The sequence below is a fragment of the Pinus tabuliformis genome, chromosome 8, assembly GCF_031772625.1.
Source record: "Pinus tabuliformis cultivar Carrire ecotype Pingquan chromosome 8, CPIR1, whole genome shotgun sequence".
NCBI classification, from domain to species: domain Eukaryota; kingdom Viridiplantae; phylum Streptophyta; class Pinopsida; order Pinales; family Pinaceae; genus Pinus; species Pinus tabuliformis.
In genome coordinates this window covers 1,122,477,424-1,122,498,817 of record NC_142294.1, presented here as the reverse complement: position 1 = coordinate 1,122,498,817, position 21,394 = coordinate 1,122,477,424, and the positions used below count along the sequence as shown (strand labels likewise).

General features: G+C 37.4%; 1 pseudogene; it reads left to right on the top strand.

Annotated features, from left to right (window-relative positions):
• The first annotated feature begins 17,187 nt into the window (after positions 1-17,187).
• On the top strand, positions 17,188-17,693 carry LOC149239286 (uncharacterized; annotated as a pseudogene).
• Positions 17,694-21,394: the final 3,701 nt, after the last annotated feature.

Below are 21,394 nucleotides of genomic sequence, written 5' to 3'. Positions count from 1 at the left end.
CAGCTGCAACACGACCTCTTTCAATTGCGATTCAAGGTTTTCAATCCTCTCATTGGCCATAGCTTGAGCTCTAGTTTGTACCATGCACTGATCCGATGTACTTGAAATTTGGGACCGACCGAAATTTTTGGCACTAACAATTGAATGGTACCACCTTGCTCAGCTCGTCATCCAATAAGCGCCCCGGGGGGTCTTAGACTTTTTTTTTTTTTTTACTCCTTGCTTAGGAATACTACAGTAGCCGAATCCCAGAAATGTCAACACTGGCAAAAGTCCTACGAAAATCACACCCAGGTATAGGAACCCACACAATTACTCAGATCTGAATGGTGGATTTGATTGTTGCGACGGCTACAGAGCCCAAACTGCTATATCTGGATGGCGGATCTAATGGATCTGAGAGATCTGAATGGTTGATCTGATAGATCTAAATGACGGAACTGATTGTTGCTGCTGTGACAGAACCCCACTTGCGAGATATGTTCTGGCAAAGATTATGCATGATCCAGAGATAGAGAAGGGAACTATGGTCTCTAGGAGTGTCAGGTGCTACATATTGCAATATACATAAGGGTCTGACAGTAGTACTCAGCCCAATTTTTCAGGGCATTAACCAAGGAGGATCAACTGTACCCTTAGCCGTACAACCTGACTACCCTATCGTACGGGCAAGTAATCTCTCTGAGTGCTATTCTCGGTGTACTATAGCAGCAAGACGGCTGGCGGTTTATCTATGGCGAGGTTTCAAGGGAGCTAGGGGGCTTCCGATATACCCAGAGGGTACTTGGAAGACAGTCTATGTGCGGTTCTGTCTAATGCGCTACTACTCGAAGGGGTACCCACAGGGGTTACAAGGGAGTCCAGCAAGCGTGACCACCTCTTGTATTTCCTGCGTGCATGCCTCCCCAAATCTGCAGGTTTATGTGCTCAACGACAGATCACGTGGTTTAAAGACGCCGGAACATGTCTCTAGCCAAAAAAAAAATTGCTAAAAATTGGAGATCCCATCGGCCCCTGAAAGTGCTCTGATACCACTTGTTATGCTCTTAACCTGCAAGACGATGCCAGAATACCAAATATGCGAAGAAATATACCCAGGATATAGAACAATGAGAAATAACATCAAGTATTTTATTATTCAGAAAACAATGTTCACTTCCCTCTTCGAGGGGGCAACCTCCAATAGAGCTGAGCTCAATTACAAAATAAGACACGATGCTCCTCGAGGGGAGTCTCTATCCTTTATATAGGATCATACATGCAATACCATGGTTCTTATTAATACCATCTATCTAATACCATGGCCCATTTGCAACTAATTGTGGTCCCTTCATTAAATGCAGGTTAACCACTTACAATTATTAATATGGGCTTTATTGACTCTATAACTATGACTCAATCTTATTACATAAATAAGGGGGTGAGGGTTGGACCTTAACATTCATAATACATTGTAGATCACTTTACTCAAAATCATAATGCAGAATAACACATAAAAGATTCTATCCATGAGATTAGAGATTGATAATGAAAAATAACACATAAAATATTATATCCATGAATTTGACAATCTTCTCGACATCTAAACAAGTTTTTCCAACCTAAATTTACTTTTCTTGTTTTTCTCTTTTGGTCGTTCTGTGTACATCATAAAGCTCATATGCATGTAATTTGTGTACATTTTCTATAATACAATGTCAAAGCACACTATACAATATAATATAATTGATAATATTTATTTATTTTTGCAAAAATACTCTAACAATATGCTTCTTATATACACTAAAGAAATACCAAAATTTTCCACTAAATCCCCATGTAAAAGACAAAAACATAATCAAATTTCAATATAAAAAACAAAAATATAATATGAATTCAATTTTTTTTCAAATCTTAATTGATTTAAATAATGGAAATATTAAATTTGTTCCCTAATTAATTATAATTTTTTTATCTTTCTCAAACTTTAAGCTAAAATCACCTATATAAATTTAATAATATAGAAAAAATATTTTTACCTTTCTTACCTTCATGGAAAATGAATATTTCCTAATTTAAAAATATATAAAATAAATTTATAATATTTATACTGTTGGAGCATCTACAGAATGCAGTTGGAGAAAAAGCAAGAGATCATTGTAGCAAATTCCTACCCTTATCTATAGAAACATGTTCCAACATAACTCACAAGCACACTAGCGATCAAATACTGGAGTTGTTGAAGAATCCAAGCCATAAATGCTCTTGTAGATCATAAGCTAACTTGCAAAAATCTCATGGAAAACTTTCTAAGTTGTTTCCTGGCCACCTCCTAGAGGCTAACTATTTTCAACCTAGAGGGGGTGTTTCCAGTCTTCTAATGTGGGATGCACACAGACCCTACAAACTTAAAAAGCACATTGCTAATAAAAAGAAAGAATCATAAAAAGAAACCCTAAAAGTTATGTTTTGTCTTGCATCTTTGCACCTTTCTTTCAGTTTTTAAAATTACAGGTACTACAGCCTTGATAGGTGTCACCATGACCTACTATCACCATAGTCCGCGTACAAGGACAAGTAGCTGCATATTCTGGAAGAAATCAACCCCTAATAGTAGTGGAGTTCTAACAAGGTGGGTGGCTTAGACTAAAACTTTCTGAGTATTGTTGGATGCCTTTGATGTATGGTTTGGAAATTTAATAGGTTTATAATATATGCGGATTTAATATATAATATTTATATTGTTGGAGCATCTACAGAATGCAGTTGGAGAAAAAGCAAGAGATCATTGTAGCAAATTCCTACCCTTATCTATAGAAACATTTTCCAACATAACTCACAAGCACACTAGCGATCAAATACTGGAGTAGTATGCTATATCCATGGTTACAGTTGCTACTTATACCGATTGCAAGGCAAGGAAAATCATATCCACTTCCAGTGTCAGAACCCCTTATATATCCGTGTGTAGTTGGAAGGAGTCATTTTGCAACTGCCTTGAGATCTTCGGAACTCTATCAGGATTGAATAACAATGGTGCTTGAGACCTCTATATTTTGCAGAAGGCTTTGCTGTTGGCAACTGAACTGCGTGTACTCCTTTGTAAGTCATAAAACAAGCTATCAATCTAGCCATTTCGGTTAAAAATGTGCTTCAAGTAATGTTAAGAATCACGGTGTTAAGAAAGTTAAATATGTATCTCTCTGGAATGATGGTCCTATGGGAAATGTAACTGCAAGTGAAGAGCTTATAAAGGTACGTGGCATATAAGCGGCCCCTAAATAATTTGGTAAGGATGAAGGAACACATGCAAACAATCAGAAGAGCAAAAATGATATCAATTCCAAGAATTCTACGGAATTCGGGAGTCAGTATGATCATATGACAGATCAATGCTTGTCATTGACTTAATCATGACAAACGCCACAACTTCAGATCACATGTATATTCCAAATTTTAGACAGCTGAAGAACCTGCAAACCTGTTATTCATTCTCCAAGTCCTAGGAGTTGATTGATTCTTGATGTCTAACTTACCTAGAGTAATTTACTAAATGACAAAACTCACGACTCCTATAGATATTGCATCAAGCAAACTTCAAATTCAATTTGGGTAATGCAACTCTCATATATGACCAAGCGGGCTTCTATGGTTTAGCGTTGTTACTTTTCATAAGGCTCACTAACTAGTTTATACGGTTTTCTCAATAATTATGCTTTAAAGGCAACACCAAGGGAATTAAGAGAGCATAACAAAAAAGCACATTGTTTTCATTCAAACGTACAACTACTGAAAAACAATTTTAAAAATGTAGAGACTCTTTAAGGCACGTAAAATCCCTCAAGAATCTCAGCTATACATATCTTGATGCACAGGATGGCCGAAGCACATTAAACATGGCAAATTTTATGGTGTATGATATATTAGAGCTACAGAAATATTAATTATGTTTTGATTTATCAAACTTTGATTAGATTCCTGGTGAATGGATTTGTTTTAGGGCGGTTTCTAGTCTATTTTATTAGATTCCAACTTTCTGGAATCCTGGTGAATTTTTTTTTTGCAAGTATTAACAATTTAAATGTTTCTGCCTGAAGTCTTGGTTGGTCTATCACGTGCTGATAAATAAGTTTTATTTGCCATTTTGTCTTAGATGTTTGGGTTTTGGGATTTTGATCGTAAGGAGGATGTTTTCATTTGTTTTGCCTGGAAATGAAAAATTAGAAATGGAGTTTCTTGAAGAGTTTCATGATTTGATTTTCTCAATCAGTGGTGTAGGCTTCTCTAAATCTATGGATGTCATTTTTGGTGCAGTCAATTTTATGGAAAGACCATGCAAAGTTCATAGCATTTGCTTAAGAAGTACTGCCCAGCTGTATGAATTATACAGTTTGTCAGAGCTTCATAGTGACAATGGTATGCACTGTCCATTGTGAAAATGCTACAGGGATTTACGATTCCAACTGTGAAGGAGAAACTATTTCTGAAGGAAAAGGTGACCCACTTAATAGGGCCAGCCTCATGAATAGGTCCTTCAATAGTTCTGTAAGTTCAATGGAAGAAGATAGAACTCAAGCATTTGAGGAGGTCAAGGAACCTTACATAGAATCAGTTCACACGCAGAATTTGGCAATATTTGACAAGCTGAAAGATGGGATCCCACATAACATGTTGCAGAGGGATCTGAATGAGTTTCCAAAAGATATTACTAAAGGTGAGTCTCCCAGCAGTGATGAGGATAGTTGGGTTGATGTAAAGCTTTCTGATTCCCTTGGTTTGGATTCTTCTTGTGAGGCTAGAGCTGCATCTTGTCTTGAAATATTGAATGATAGGAGAAATATTGAAGGTGCAATGAACAAGAAACCAGCAATATCAATTGATGAGGATCGTTGGAAGATCAAAGATCTTAATGATAGGACTGGGCATGAACATCCTACTAGTAACATATATTTTCAAGTGCATTCTCTGGTAGAGAACATGGGAATAGTAAGCAGAGCTGAATGTTCAAAAGAAAACAAACGGGTTGAAGAAGCTAGACAAGAGGTTAATTCAATCCCTTCCTTTTTTTCGCAAACAATTTAAGGCCAGAAAAGACATTCTACAAGGCAAAAAGTGAGATAGTAAATGCTAAGCCGTGAATGTCTCTGACTATTCGGCTGCCATCTGCTCAAGACAAACATTTTGTTGAAGTTGAAGAAATTTGTATCCATGCCATCCCTGTTGCAGTAGTCATAGAAGGAATAGAACACATGGGTTTCAGCAGTCATTTCAGTCCTTTTGGTAGCTCAATTGGAGGCTCTTTACTGGCAATGCTTGTTCCAAGTATTTTACAGGTGTCAAAGGGTGGGTTTGGTCAAAGACAAGAAATTTTTTTTGTAGGCCCATTCAATGGCAGCAAAGCGAGTGATTCGTCAGAATGTGAATCTTATCTGTCATGACTTTAGCTACCTCCCAGTGTTCCCAGTATTCCATGACAGAATCACCAGTTTCAACAGGAGAACATGCATCTTATGGTAGGTATCCGAATGGAAGATATTTAACCAATTTACTTTTATATCAAGACTAGGTTATTTATGGTGACAAGGTGCTGATATAAGCACATTGAGAAGTGTCTATCTAATTTGGAGAATCACTCCAATTTTGGGCACTGCTTGAGGAAAAATTTAAGGTCAAAGTGATTGGTACATATCCAAGGAGGTTTGCTAGAGTGTTGGCAACAAAACTATGGGGCGTATGTTTGGATGTTGGTTTCACCAATTCAAACTAAATTCTTTTAAGATAGATGTTTTTTAACCAAATTGGAGGTTATCAAGGCTTGCTCTCTGATTTGTTTGGTTCAAAGCTTATTAGTGTTCAAATTAGTAACAAAACATTCTGCATGCATGCATGCAACTAAAATCTATCCCAAAACTGTTGCCGAAGAGATTTGTAGCTATAACCTGCAATTATTGCAGTGACCCAAAAGCATAATACAATGGATAGAAGTTGAGGAGGACAAATATGGAGTGCTATTTTGTAATGTCTATTTGAAAATGCATCGAAAATTTCTCTTTGACAAAAACATGGAAATATTATTCTTTTTAATGTTCAATGACAGATTTAGGTACCTATCACATGACATTTTCTAAAGGGAGAATGCAATATTCTAAGACACAACACTCCAAAAAATCGGAACAAAGCTTTGGACGCAACTTGCCATTTGATGATGACATGCCTATGTCCAAAATTCTTCTCTGAATTTTGTTGAAATTAAATAAAACACCTTCGATATCACATTTGATTCTTACCTGGAAAAGCTTACTGCTCCATTTCTGGCTATTAGTTATCTATGATTGCACGAGTCACACCATGGCTTGGTAGGTACACTCTGGCTATTCATGAATTTATGATAGTTATGATTAACTTGCTCATAATTTTGCTTTGATGTGGTGCACTCTCCAAATCACCAAAAATCATGACCTGGCCCTACCTTCTGCTGGTGAAATTTAGATATAGAAAAAGCAGACACAATAAAAGTGTTGTAACATTTATATTAGTCTTATATTTGTAGCGCCATTAAAATAAACAAAACAAAAAGCAAGAAGCTCGGTCATGTAAAAGAGACAGAAAAGAACTACACTATTCCCGTGTAGTAAAACGATGTGATTGCATAGAACCTCTTTCCTGGGTTGCAACGTCCCAAATTTGAAACTTGACCTCCTTCCTATCGATCTCCATCAACTAGGTCTGGAATTGTAAGTGTATCATTTCCTTGGAGTCAATTAAAAAGAGAAAAAAAAGTGAAATAATAAATAGAATAAAATAAATAATGTGCATCTGGACCTCATGCAATGGCCCACATTGCATGAGGTCCACCTAGCGTCAACATTGCAGTAATAATAAACTTAATAATAATGATCTTGTCGCTTCGAGGAGACCAGGGCAAGGGTTTGCTGGAGAGCACAGACCAGCAATTCTATCTTAGACGACCACTCATTTGAGCTCGTGGATTTGTTGGATCTTGAGGACACCTTAGACACTAACCACAACAATCACCATAATTTTATGAATAGCAGGAACAATATCCATGGCAATAGTAATGAATATCATAATAATTGTCTGGAGTTTATCGCTTCGGAAGACAAGGGAAAGGTTTTGTTGGAGAGCGTGGATGGGCTTTGCGATCTTGTGTTGAATTTTGTATGTTATGAGAACGGATTGGGATTATTGGAGCCGCAAAATTGTAAGCGACGAAAGTCGTCCAAAGGGCTCGAATTTGATCAGCGGGGCGCTAATAGTCAGAGACCGACGAGTGCAACGAAAATAACCCCATTCAAGCTCTGGTGGACGCTTTCGTGGGATTTTCGGAGGTTTATAGCGGAATCGAAGTCGGTAAAATGGAGCTCTTCACTAAGATGAATCTAGAACTCGCCAAACAGATGTAAAATGGAGCTCTGCACTAATATGAATCTAGAGCTTGCGAGACAGAGAACCACAATGGTGGTGTTTCTGGCTTGAGTTCCGTTTTAGTTTCTTCAAGCTCTGCATCTTCATATTCAGAATAAGAATAACTGCAGTTAATTCCTTGTTGTCCATTGCATTAAATGCCAGAGTGGTTGATTGAGGCGTTTGTTGAATGGGCTCGAACTTGAGACCGGTTGATATGGTGGTGGAGTCATTATTATATCCACTGACAAGTGAACGCACAACCCAATTCTTTGGCCTTTTTTACTTCATCATGCCACTCGATACGATCATGGCACTACCAACGGTTGAAATTTCCACTGTATTCGGAGAATGGGGTCGTTTCACTTCAATAGCGGCAATTGGAGCAACTTCCAGAAGGGACTTCATCATGCCACTCGATACGATCATGGCACTACCCGCGATTGAAATTTCCACTGCATTCGGAGAATGGGGCCGTTTCACTTCAATAGCGGCAATCAGAGCAACTGCCAGAGGGGAGAGAAGCTTACTGTTGTGTTCTCCCTCCACAAAATCGTTGTCCTCCTGTTATGAAAAACCAACAACGAGAGTTGTTTTCGAATCCTCATTTCCATTTAAAAAAAAATAGTGTGCCACATGTCAATCAGATTAGAGTATGCCACATGTCAATAAGAAAATAGAAGTGTTGACAACCGAACTAATTCAAAAGAAGGCCTATCTGCCTAAATATATAATTAGAAATTAAAAAATAAAAAATAAAAATAAAAATAAATAAATAAAAATAAAATAAAATTAATAAGGTCATAGGTTCAAAACGAGAGGGGTAGAGTATGTATGCTTTCATAGACTTAGTAGTCAAATCGTTGCATGGAGGTGGCTCCCTTGTCCCATAATCAAGGGGGTCTCATACACCAATTTGGTGTATAGCATAACAGTGACCTTAAAATTGGATAATAATAATAATAATATAAAAATGTAAAAAGGTTTTTTTCGTAAATATTGTATTTTTTTTCCAATTGAGATTTACATGGATAAGCTGATGATGTTAGGCTTGCTAGTCTTTCACTAGGGAGAGAGGACCATAGCCAAAAGTGCACTCTTCGCTGAGAAGCTAGTGAGATCATGATTTACAAAATGAGTAGAGAGTGCATACATAGAACTGGCCAAATTTGCCTAAAGATATAACTATTTGATTCAAAAACAAAATGACCTTTGAACATAGCTAACAAGTCTAAGAATCAAAATCTATAGTAACCACCTGAATTGTTTTTTTCATGTTGTGGGGGGTGCTGCTAGCTGGTGGAGGAATGTTCATATGGTGCTCAATGTGGCTCATACACTTATCAATGTCCCATAAATGCCTGTGGAGGTGCTCCATGGAGTGTAGAATGTCAGCCCTCTGTTGAGTGTGGTCCAACAATATTTTTTCTAGGAGGAAATTCGAATGCTAGTACAAATCAATAATGTGCATATATTGGTTAAACCTACCATGAATGTGCCCCCCATCGAGTATCCAATTAGCGAAGTCCACCAAAACTTCAATGTCTGAAATATGTTATCAATGTGAGTTCCCTTCTCTTTCCAAGCAAGTCAGTTCCTCATAGATTGGTCTCAGGGTGAGGTCTCAAAACCAGACAACAAATTCCCGAAGCCTGTGGTGCACACGTTTAAATCCCCAAGAGACACGTTCCTGATAATAGGCAACCCCTTGGCGAGTGCGCCCACTGACAAGGCATGATGTCAAACCAATCACTAAAACTGATAGAGACAAAGGAGAATGCAAACATGTGGGTGTTGACTGCAGGAAAGGGAGCCACAAAGAAAAGTGGGGTAGATACATAACAAAGAATATTGTACAAATTAGTGAAGGGGAAGAAGAAAAGTCATTAGTTAGTCTGATGCAGCGAAACTGCATCGAACACAAATCCCATAAATTAAATTAATTAAACCCCTGTTTAATTAACTATCAAACCCCGATCTCTTGTGTGGACTCCAAATTAAGCTATTCTGCTAAAATAGCAGAACTATTTAAATTTCCCGATATATGGCAAACCTTTACTTTTACCCATGGAACCAAAAGGAAATAAAATGCCAGTTCATAACTTTCTCGGGTCCGAATTCTAAATTAACCAGCACACATCTTCCGGAGCGATATTCATCGGATCTCGTCCATTCACAATGAACGGTTACGATCGATTTGGAACTCAATGGATTAAACCACAGTTCATAACATATTGCGTCTGAAATCTAGATTAAACTCCGTGCATTTTTCGACGCGATTACCATCCAATCTGAGCTTTTCAAGTGGACGGTCATGATTAACTGAGTTATTAACTCAGATTTATAAATGATCGTGTTCGTTTTGGAATTAACCTCTACGCTTATTGGCACGCGATGACCGTAGATCTGTTGGATGTGTTGATCGGACAACCATGATCTTCTTCCGAGTTTCTTCACAAATTTATCAATCAACTCGATCTTGTAATGTTTTGGGTTCGTTTCATGTGTTAAGGGGCGTGCGCATTCACCAGTGAACACCGTTGATCTTCAAACAAAGACTCCACTAAAGGTTTAATTTCACACACAATTTCCTGGATTTAACAGAGATTCAACCTACGATTAAAGAATCAAATCACATAATAAAAACCACGAAGAAACCACTTTTAAACACAAAACTCCTTTCTTCATTCATAACAATATTTACATATATGTTCAGAACCTCTCGTGCTCTGATCTATTCACTCCACTACTTAACTCTCTCTAACTCTCCTAACACTTTCTAACACTCTGTAACACTCTATGTTCCACACTCTCCTTGTAGGCTTACATTTATATCATAATTACATAATTATGGATTATACTAAATCCATGATATTTTCCATAATTCACTCAACTAATTCCTATTCGAGGATCTCGTAATCCCTAAGATCTCTACGAGATCTACACATATCAATTACCCTTGATATTCTCACATAGTTGAGAATATTTCACAACTGAAACCTCACACATAGATTTCTCACTCAATCTATACAATATTCCTAAAAATAATTAAAAACATCACCCCCTAAATCAACCAAATGAACAATAATACTTTGAGCATGATGCTCCTGCATCAGACTCCCGATGTAGAAAAAAATCATAGACTCCTGTCTATGAGGTCTGTCACTTTTCTGTAGTAATGTGATAGCTACAAGTCTGAATGACTTGCTACCTCCAGGATTCCAAACTCTATTTTGTTGATGGTCCTTCAAAGGAATAACTTCATCAGGTAGTCTGGCATTAAATTTGCAGAATAATATCTTCAGAGAATGATTAAACGTGATTCTCGACTTTCCATACTTCATCATCCTCTGTTCTGGAAATATAGACTTGTGAACTGCATGTGGAAACTTGAATACCCATTTTCCTGGTTTCCAAATTTTGAACAAGTCTCGAACCGGTTCATCGTTTGCAGCTATAGCTTTGCTAAGTAACTCTGTCGTGCTGAGATTAGTGAGAACTAAATCTGAAAGTTCACCATCATTATCACTCGAACTGTCAACCAAATTCAGTATATCAGTAAGGCAATTTTCTCTACCATGCTCTAGGAGTAATTCCTCTTTGTTAATCACATCAACACAGTTGATGTTCTCTATGGTGTCCTTTCCTCCTTTTGTTACAGCTTCTCTTGTCTCAACTTCTTCGGCCTCTAGCTCTTTGTCTGTTGCTTCTTTCTCCAATTGAGCTGCAAACTCAACTTCATGGAATGAAAAACAATCATCCCAATTTCCTTCAGGTTCACAAAAGACTTCTTGATCATAATAATGGTCATTAGCTGTCTCTATAGCAATAAATTCCTTATTTAGTACCATAAGTGCATTCACAGACAAACTATCAGTTTTAAAAATATTAGACCTTTCGGTCTCTTTTGATGCTTCAAGCACCAAATTCCCACCATGGAATTTATGGGTTTCAGCAAATCCTCTTTGCTATGACTCAATTCCTATGAGTCTCTCCTTCTCCAACAAAGAAATATGTATTTGTTCAAGTTTGTTCATCAACATAGCATTCCATTTATGTTGCAATAGATTCCACTTGACCCGTTTCCTTATTCTCCATCCATGTCTTCGGTCTTCATTCTCTTTCTCTTGAAACCATTCCTGTAGTATATTCAACTCTGCTCTCATCACTGCAATACTTATCCTACACTCTTCATCACTCATCTGACATTTATTTGAACCTTTCCTAAGTTTCTCCATGTTCATTTTCACTAATTCTTCAAACTCAAATCAATATTTGAAATTCAATAAAAGAAAATATTTACCTCAATCAAATTCTAAAACTGACTCCTCTTCTTTTCCCTTTGCTTCCGCTGCGCCTCTGATTTTCCTTGTCATATGCTTTCTTGTCTTTCTAACAGCTTTAACTTGTGAGCTGCAATTAGTCTCTGTAGTAACAAGTCTCCCTGCTACATGATACCTCACTAAAATTTCCTCCTCTGAGCTCAGTCTTTTGGCATCTCTCTGGTTCTCTCCTCTGGAACCAATTGAGCACTCCTTGCTCTAGGCTGCTGCAAATCTTCTCACCTTCCTCTGTTGTTACTTTGCACAAAAATTATAAAGACTAACACTGAAAAATATACTCATACTTCACGCAAAATCTTCTTCTGCTCTGATACCACTTTGATGCAGCGAAATTGCATTAAACACAAATCCCGGAAATTAAATTAATTAAACCCCTGTTTAATTAACTATCAAACCCCGATCTCTCTTGTGGACTCCAAATTAAGCTATTCTACTAAAATAGCAGAACTATTTAAATTTCCCGATATATGGCAAACCTTTACTTTTACCCACAGAGCCGAAAGGAAATAAAATGCCAGTTCATAACTTTCTCGGGTCCAAATTCTAGTCCAAATTCTAAATTAACCAGCGCACATCTTTCAGAGTAATATCTATCGGATCTCGTCCATTCACAATGAACGGTTACGGTCGATTCGGAACTCAATGGATTAAACCACAGTTCATAACATATCGCGTCCGAAATCTGGATTAAACTTCGTGCATTTTTCGACGCGATTATCATTCGATCTGAGCTTTTCAAGAGGACGGTCAGGATTAACTGAGTTATTAACTCAGTTTTATAAATGATCGTGTCCGTTTCAGAATTAACCTCTACGCTTATTGGCACGCGATGACCGTAGATCTGTTGGATCTATCGATCAGACGAACCTGATCTTCTTCCAGGTTTCTTCATGAATTTATAAAATTACAGGTACTACAGCCTTGATAGTTGTCACCATGACCTACTATCACCATAGTCCGCGTACAAGGACAAGTAGCTGCATATTCTGGAAGAAATCAACCCCTAATAGTAGTGGAGTTCTAACAAGGTGGGTGGCTTAGACTAAAACTTTTTCAGTATTGTTGGATGCCTTTGATGTATGGTTTGGAAATTTAATAGGTTTATAATATATGTGGATTGAAAATATAATATTTATATTGTTGGAGCATATACAGAATGCAGTTGGAGAAAAAGCAAGAGATCATTGTAGCAAATTCCTACCTTATCTATAGAAACATTTTCCAACATAACTCACAAGCACACTAGTGATCAAATACTGGAGTAGTATGCTATATCCATGGTTACAGTTGCTACTTATACCAATCGCAAGGCAAGGAAAATCATATCCACTTCCAGTGTCAGAACCCCTTATATATCTCTGTGTAGTTGGAAGGAGTCATTTTGGAACTACATTGAGATCTTCATAACTCTATCAGGATTGAATAACAATGGTGCTTGAGACCTCTATATTTTGCAGAAGGCTTTGCTGTTGGCAACTGAACTGCGTGTACTCCTTTGTAAGTCATAAAACAAGCTATGAATCTAGCCATTTCAGTTAAAAATGTGCTTCAAGTAATGTTAAGAATCACGGTGTTAAGAAAGTTAAATATGTATCTCTCTGGAATGATGGTCCTATGGGAAATGTAACTGCAAGTGAAGAGCTTATAAAGGTACGTGGCATATAAGCGGCCCCTAAATAATTTGGTAAGGATGAAGGAACACATGCAAACAATCCGAAGAGCAAAAATGATATCAATTCCAACAATTCTACGGAATTCGGGAGTCAGTATGATCATATGATAGATCAATGCTTGTCATTGACTTAATCATGAAAAACGCCACAACTTCATATCACATGTATATTCCAAATTTTAGACAGTTGAAGAACCTGCAAAACTGTTATTCATTCTCTAAGTCCTAGGAATTGATTGATTCTTGATGTCTAACTTACCTAGAGTAATTTACTAAATGACAAAACTCACGACTCCTATAGATATTGCATCAAGCAAACTTCAAATTCAATTTGGGTAATGCAACTCTCATATATGACCAAGCGGGCTTCTATTGGTTTAGCGTTGTTACTTTTCATAAGGCTCACTAACTAGTTTATACAGTTTTCTCAATAATTATGCTTTAAAGGCAACACCAAGGGAATTAAGAGAGCAAAACAAAAAAGCACGTTGTTTTCATTCAAACGTACAACTACTGAAAAACAATTTTAAAAATGTAGAGACTCTTTAAGGCACGTAAAATCCCTCAAGAATCTTAGCTATACATATCTTGATGCATAGGATGGCCGAAGCACATTAAACATGGCAAATTTTATGGTGTATGATATATTAGAGCTACAAAAATATTAATTATGTTTTGATTTATCAAACTTTGATTAGATTCCTGGTGAATGGATTTGTTTTAGGGCGGTTTCTAGTCTATTTTATTAGATTCCAACTTTCTGGAATCGTCGTGATTTTTTTTTTTGCAAGTATTAACAATTTAAATGTTTCTGCCTGAAGTCTTAGTTGGTCTATCACGTGCTGATAAATAAGTTTTATTTGCCATTTTGTCTTAGATGTTTGGGTTTTGGGATTTTGATCGTAAGGAGGATGTTTTCATTTGTTTTGCCTGGAAATGAAAAATTAGAAATGGAGTTTCTTGAAGAGTTTCATGATTTGATTTTCTCAATCAGTGGTGTAGGCTTCGCTAAATCTATGGGTGTCATTTTTGGCGCAGTCAATTTTATGGAAAGACCATGCAAAGTTCATAGCATTTGCTTAAGAAGTACTGCCCAGCTGTATGAATTATATAGTTTGTCAAAGCTTCATAGTCACAATGGTATGCACTGTCCATTGTGAAAATGCTACAGGGATTTACGATTCCAACTATGAAGGAGAAACTATTTCTGAAGGAAAAGGTGACCCACTTGATAGGGCCAACCTCATGAATAGGTCCTTCAATAGTTCTGTAAGTTCAATGGAAGAAGATAGAACTGAAGCATTTGAGGAGGTCAAGGAACCTTACATAGAATCAGTTCACACGCAGAATTTGGCAATATTTGACAAGCTGAAATATGGGGTCCCACATAACATGTTGCAGAGGGATCTGAATGAGTTTCCAAAAGATATTACTAAAGGTGAGTCTCCCAGCAGTGATGAGGATAGTTGGGTTGATGTAAAGCTTTCTGATTCCCTTGGTTTGGATTCTTCTTGTGAGGCTAGAGCTGCATCTTGTCTTGAAATATTGAATGATAGGAGAAATATTGAAGGTGAAATGAATAAGAAATTAGTAATATCAATTGATGAGGATCGTTGGAAGATCAAAGATCTTAATGATAGGACTGGGCATGAACATCCTACTAGTAACATATATTTTCAAGTGCATTCTCTAGTAGAGAACATGGGAATAGTAAGCACAGCTGAATGTTCAAAAGAAAACAAACGGGTTGAAGAAGCTAGACAAGAGGTTAATTCAATCCCTTCCTTTTTTTCGCAAACAATTTAAGGCCAGAAAAGACATTCTACAAGGCAAAAAGTGAGATAGTAAATGCTAAGCCGTGAATGTCTCTGACTATTCGGCTGCCATCTGCTCAAGACAAACATTTTGTTGAAGTTGAAGAAATCTGTATCCATGCCATCCCTGTTGCAGCAGTCATGGAAGGAATGGAACACATGGGTTTCAGCAGTCATTTCAATCCTTTTGGTAGCTCAGTTGGAGGCTCTTTACTGGCAATGCTTGTTCCAAGTATTTTACAGATGTCAACGGGTGGGTTTGGTCAAAGACAAGAAATTTGTTTTGTAGGCCCATTCAATGGTAGCGAAGCGAGTGATTCGTCAGAATGTGAATCTTATCTGTCATGACTTCAGCTACCTCCCAGTGTTCCCAGTCTTCCATGACAGAATCACCAGTTTCAACAGGAGAACATGCATCTTATGGTAGGTATCCGAATGAAAGATATTTAACCAATTTACTTTTATATCAAGACTAGGTTATTTCTGGTGACAAGGTGCTGATATAAGCACATTGAGAAGTGTCTATCTAATTTGGAGAATCACTCCAATTTTGGGCACTGCTTGAGGAAAAATTTAAGGTCAAAGTGATTGGTACATATCCAAGGAGGTTTGCTAGAGTGTTGGCAACAAAACTATGGGGCGTATGTTTGGATGTTGGTTTCACCAATTCAAACTAAATTCTTTTAAGATAGATGTTTTTTAACCAAATTGGAGGTTATCAAGGCTTGCTCTCTGATTTGTTTGGTTCAAAGCTTATTAGTGTTCAAATTAGTAACAAAACATTCTGCATGCATGCATGCAACTAAAATCTATCCCAAAACTGTTGCCGAAGAGATTTGTAGCTATAACCTGCAATTATTGCAGTGACCCAAAAGCATAATACAATGGATAGAAGTTGAGGAGGACAAATATGGAGTGCTATTTTGTAATGTCTATTTGAAAATGCATCGAAAATTTCTCTTTGACAAAAACATGGAAATATTATTCTTTTTAATGTTCAATGACAGATTTAGGTACCTATCACATGACATTTTCTAAAGGGAGAATGCAATATTCTAAGACACAACACTCCAAAAAATCGGAACAAAGCTTTGGACGCAACTTGCCATTTGATGATGACATGCCTATGTCCAAAATTCTTCTCTGAATTTTGTTGAAATTAAATAAAACACCTTCGATATCACATTTGATTCTTACCTGGAAAAGCTTACTGCTCCATTTCTGGCTATTAGTTATCTATGATTGCACGAGTCACACCATGGCTTGGTAGGTACACTCTGGGTATTCATGAATTTATGATAGTTATGATTAACTTGCTCATAATTTTGCTTTGATGTGGTGCACTCTCCAAATCACCAAAAATCATGACCTGGCCCTACCTTCTGCTGGTGAAATTTAGATATAGAAAAAACAGACACAATAAAAGTGTTGTAACATTTATATTAGTCTTATATTTGTAGCGCCATTAAAATAAACAAAACAAAAAGCAAGAAGCTCGGTCATGCAAAAGAGAGAGAAAAGAACTACACTATTCCCGTGTAGTAAAACGATGTGATCGCCTAGAACCTCTTTCCTGGGTTGCAACGTCCCAAATTTGAAACTTGACCTCCTTCCTATCGATCTCCATCAACTAGGTTTGGAATTGTAAGTGTATCATTTCCTTGGAGTCAATTAAAAAGAGAAAAAAAAGTGAAATAATAAATAGAATAAAATAAATAATGTGCATCTGGACCTCATGCAATGGCCCACCTTGCATGAGGTCCACCTAGCATCAACATTGCAGTAATAATAAACTTAATAATAATGATCTTGTCGCTTCGAGGAGACCAGGGCAAGGGTTTGTTGGAGAGCACAGACCAGCAATTCTATCTTAGACGATCACTCATTTGAGCTCGTGGATTTGTTGGATCTTGAGGACACCTTAGACACTAACCACAACAATCACCATACTTTTATGAATAGCAGGAACGATATCCATGGCAACAGTAATGAATATAATAATAATCGTCTGGAGTTTATCGCTTCGGAAGACAAGGGAAAGGTTTTGTTGGAGAGCGTGGATGGGCTTTGCGATCTTGTGTTGAATTTTGTATGTTATGAGAACAGATTGGGATTATTGGAGCCGCAAAATTGTAAGCGACGAAAGTCGTCCAAAGGGCTCGACTTTGATCAGCGAGGCGCTAATAGTCAGAGACCGACGAGTGCAGCGAAAATAACCCCATTCAAGCTCTGGTGGACGCTTTGGTGGGATTTTCGGAGGTTTATAGCGGAATCGAAGTCGGTAAAATGGAGCTCTTCACTAAGATGAATCTAGAACTCTCCAAACAGATGTAAAATGGAGCTCTGCACTAATATGAATCTAGAGCTTGCGAGACAGAGAACCACAATGGTGGTGTTTCTGGCTTCAGTTCCGTTTCAGTTTCTTCAAGCTCTGCATCTTCATATTCAGAAGAAGAATAACTGCAGTTAATTCCTTGTTGTCCATTACATTAAATGCCGGAGTGGTTGATTGAGGCGTTTGTTGAATGGGCTTGAACTTGAGACCGGTTGATATGGTGGTGGAGTCATTATTATATCCACTGACAAGTGAACCCACAACCCAATTCTTTGGCCTTTTTTACTTCATCATGCCACTCGATACGATCATGGCACTACCAATGGTTGAAATTTCCACTGTATTCGGAGAATGGGGTCGTTTCACTTCAATAGCGGCAATTGGAGCAACTTCCAGAAGGGACTTCATCATGCCACTCGATACGATCATGGCACTACCCGCGATTGAAATTTCCACTACATTCGGAGAATGGGGCCGTTTCACTTCAATAGCGGAAATCGGAGCAACTGCCAGAGGGGAGAGAAGCTTACTGTTGTGTTCTCCCTCCACAAAATCGTTGTCCTCCTGTTATGAAAAACCAACAACGAGAGTTGTTTTCGAATCCTCATTTCCATTTAAAAAAAATAGTGTGCCACATGTCAATCAGATTAGAGTATGCCACATGTCAATAAGAAAATAGAAGTGTTGACAACTGAACTAATTCAAAAGAAGGCCTATCTGCCTAAATATATAATTAGAAATTAAAAAATAAAAAATAAAAATAAAAATAAAAATTAAAAATAAAATAAAATTAATAAGGTCATAGGTTCAAAATGAGAGGGGTAGAGTATGTATGCTTTCATAGACTTAGTAGTCAAATCGTTGCATGGAGGTGGGTCCCTTGTCCCATAAACAAGGGGGCCTCATACACCAATTTGGTGTATAGCATAACAGTGACCTTAAAATTGGATAACAATAATAATAATATAAAAATGTAAAAATGTTTTTTTCGTAAATATTGTATTTTTTTTCCAATTGAGATTTACATGGATAAGCTGATGATGTTAGGCTTGCTAGTCTTTCACTAGGGAGAGAGGACCATAGCCAAAAGTGCACTCTTCGCTGAGAAGCTAGTGAGATCATGATTTACAAAATGAGTAGAGAGTGCATACATAGAACTGGCCAAATTTGCCTAAAGATATAACTATTTGATTCAAAAACAAAATGACCTTTGAACATAGCTAACAAGTCTAAGAATCAAAATCTATAGTAACCACCTGCATTGTTTTTTTCATGTTGTGGGGGGTGCTGCTAGCTGGTGGAGGAATGTTCATATGGTGCTCAATGTGGCTCATACACTTATCAATGTCCCATAAATGCCTGTGGAGGTGCTCCATGGAGTGTAGAATGTCAGCCCTCTGTTGAGTGTGGTCCAACAATATTTTTTCTAGGAGGAAATTCGAATGCTAGTACAAATCAATAATGTGCATATATTGGTTAAACCTACCATGAATGTGCCCCCCATCGAGTATCCAATTAGCCAAGTCCACCAAAACTTCAATGTCTGAAATATGTTATCAATGCGAGTTCCCTTCTCTTTCCAAGCAAGTCAGTTCCTCATAGATTGGTCTCAGGGTGAGGTCTCAAAACCAGACAGCAAATTCCCGAAGCCTGTGGTGCACACGTTTAAATCCCCAAGAGACACGTTCCTGATAATAGGGAACCCCTTGGCGAGTGCGCCACTGACAAGGCATGATGTCAAACCAATCACTAAAACTGATAGAGACAAAGGAGAATGCAAACATGTGGGTGTTGACTGCAGGAAAGGGAGCCACAAAGAAAAGTGGGGTAGATACATAACAAAGAATATTGTACAAATTAGTGAAGGGGAAGAAGAAAAGTCATTAGTTAGTCTGATGCAGCGAAACTGCATCGAACACAAATCCCAGAAATTAAATTAATTAAACCCCTGTTTAATTAGCTATCAAACCCCGATCTCTTTTGTGGACTCCAAATTAAGCTATTCTGCTAAAATAGCAAAACTATTTAAATTTCCCAATATATGGCAAACCTTTACTTGTACCCATGGAGCCAAAAGGAAATAAAATGCCAGTTCATAACTTTCTCGGGTTCGAATTCTAAATTAACCAGCACACATCTTCCGAAGCGATATTCATCGGATCTCGTCCATTCATAATGAACGGTTACGATCGATTTGGAATTCAATGGATTAAACCACAGTTCATAACATATTGCGTCTGAAATCTAGCTTAAACTCCGTGCATTTTTCGACGCGATTACCATCCAACCTGAGCTTTTCAAGTGGACGGTCATGATTAACTGAGTTATTAACTCAGATTTAGAAATGATCGTGTTCGTTTTGGAATTAACCTCTACGCTTATTGGCACGCGATGACCGTAGATCTGTTGGATGTGTTGATCGGACAACCATGATCTTCTTCCGAGTTTCTTCACAAATTTATCAATCAACTCGATCTTGTAATGTTTTGTGTTCGTTTCATGTGTTAAGGGGCGTGCGCATTCACCAGCGAACACCGTTGATCTTCAAACAAAGACTCCACTAAAGGTTTAATTTCACACACAATTTCCTAGATTTAACAGAGGTTCAACCTACGATTAAAGAATCAAATCACATAATAAAAACCACGAAGAAACCACTTTTAAACACAAAACTCCTTTCTTCATTCATAACAATATTTACATATATGTTCAGAACCTCTCGTGCTCTGATCTATTCACTCCACTACTTAACTCTCTCTAACTCTCCTAACACTTTCTAACACTCTGTAACACTCTATGTTCCACACTCTCCTTGTAGGCTTACATTTATATCATAATTACATAATTATGGATTATACTAAATCCATGATATTTTCCATAATTCACTCAACTAATTCCTATTCGAGGATCTCGTAATCCCTAAGATCTCTACGAGATCTACACATATCAATTATCCTTGATATTCTCACATAGTTGAGAATATTTCACAACTGAAACCTCACACATAGATTTCTCACTCAATCTATACAATATTCCTAAAAATAATTAAAAACATCACCCCCTAAATCAACCAAATGAACAATAATACTCTGAGCATGATGCTCCTGCATCAGACTCCCGATGTAGAAAAAAATCATAGACTCCTATCTATGAGGTCTGTCACTTTTCTATAGTAATGTGATAGCTACAAGTCTGAATGACTTGCTACCTCCAGGATTCCAAACTCTATTTTGTTGATGGTCCTTCAAAGGAATAACTTCATCAGGTAGTCTGGCATTAAATTTGCAGAATAATATCTTCAAAGAATGATTAAACGTGATTCTCGACTTTCCATACTTCATCATCCTCTGTTCTGGAAATATAGACTTGTGAACTGCATGTGGAAACTTGAATACCCATTTTCCTGGTTTCCAAATTTTGAACAAGTCTCGAACCGGTTCACCGTTTGCAGCTATAGCTTTGCTAAGTAACTCTGTCGTGCTGAGATTAGTGAGAACTAAATCTGAAAGTTCACCATCATTATCACTCGAACTGTCAACCAAATTCAGTATATCAGTAAGGCAATTTTCTCTACCATGCTCTAGGAGTAATTCCTCTTTGTTAATCACATCAACACAGTTGATGTTCTCTATGGTGTCCTTTCCTCCTTTTGTTACAGTTTCTCTGGTCTCAACTTCTTCGGCCTCTGGCTCTTTGTCTGTTGCTTCTTTCTCCAATTGAGCTGCAAACTCAACTTCATGGAATGAAAAACAATCATCCCAATTTCCTTCAGGTTCACAAAAGACTTCTTGATCATAACAATGGTCATTAGCTGTCTCTATAGCAA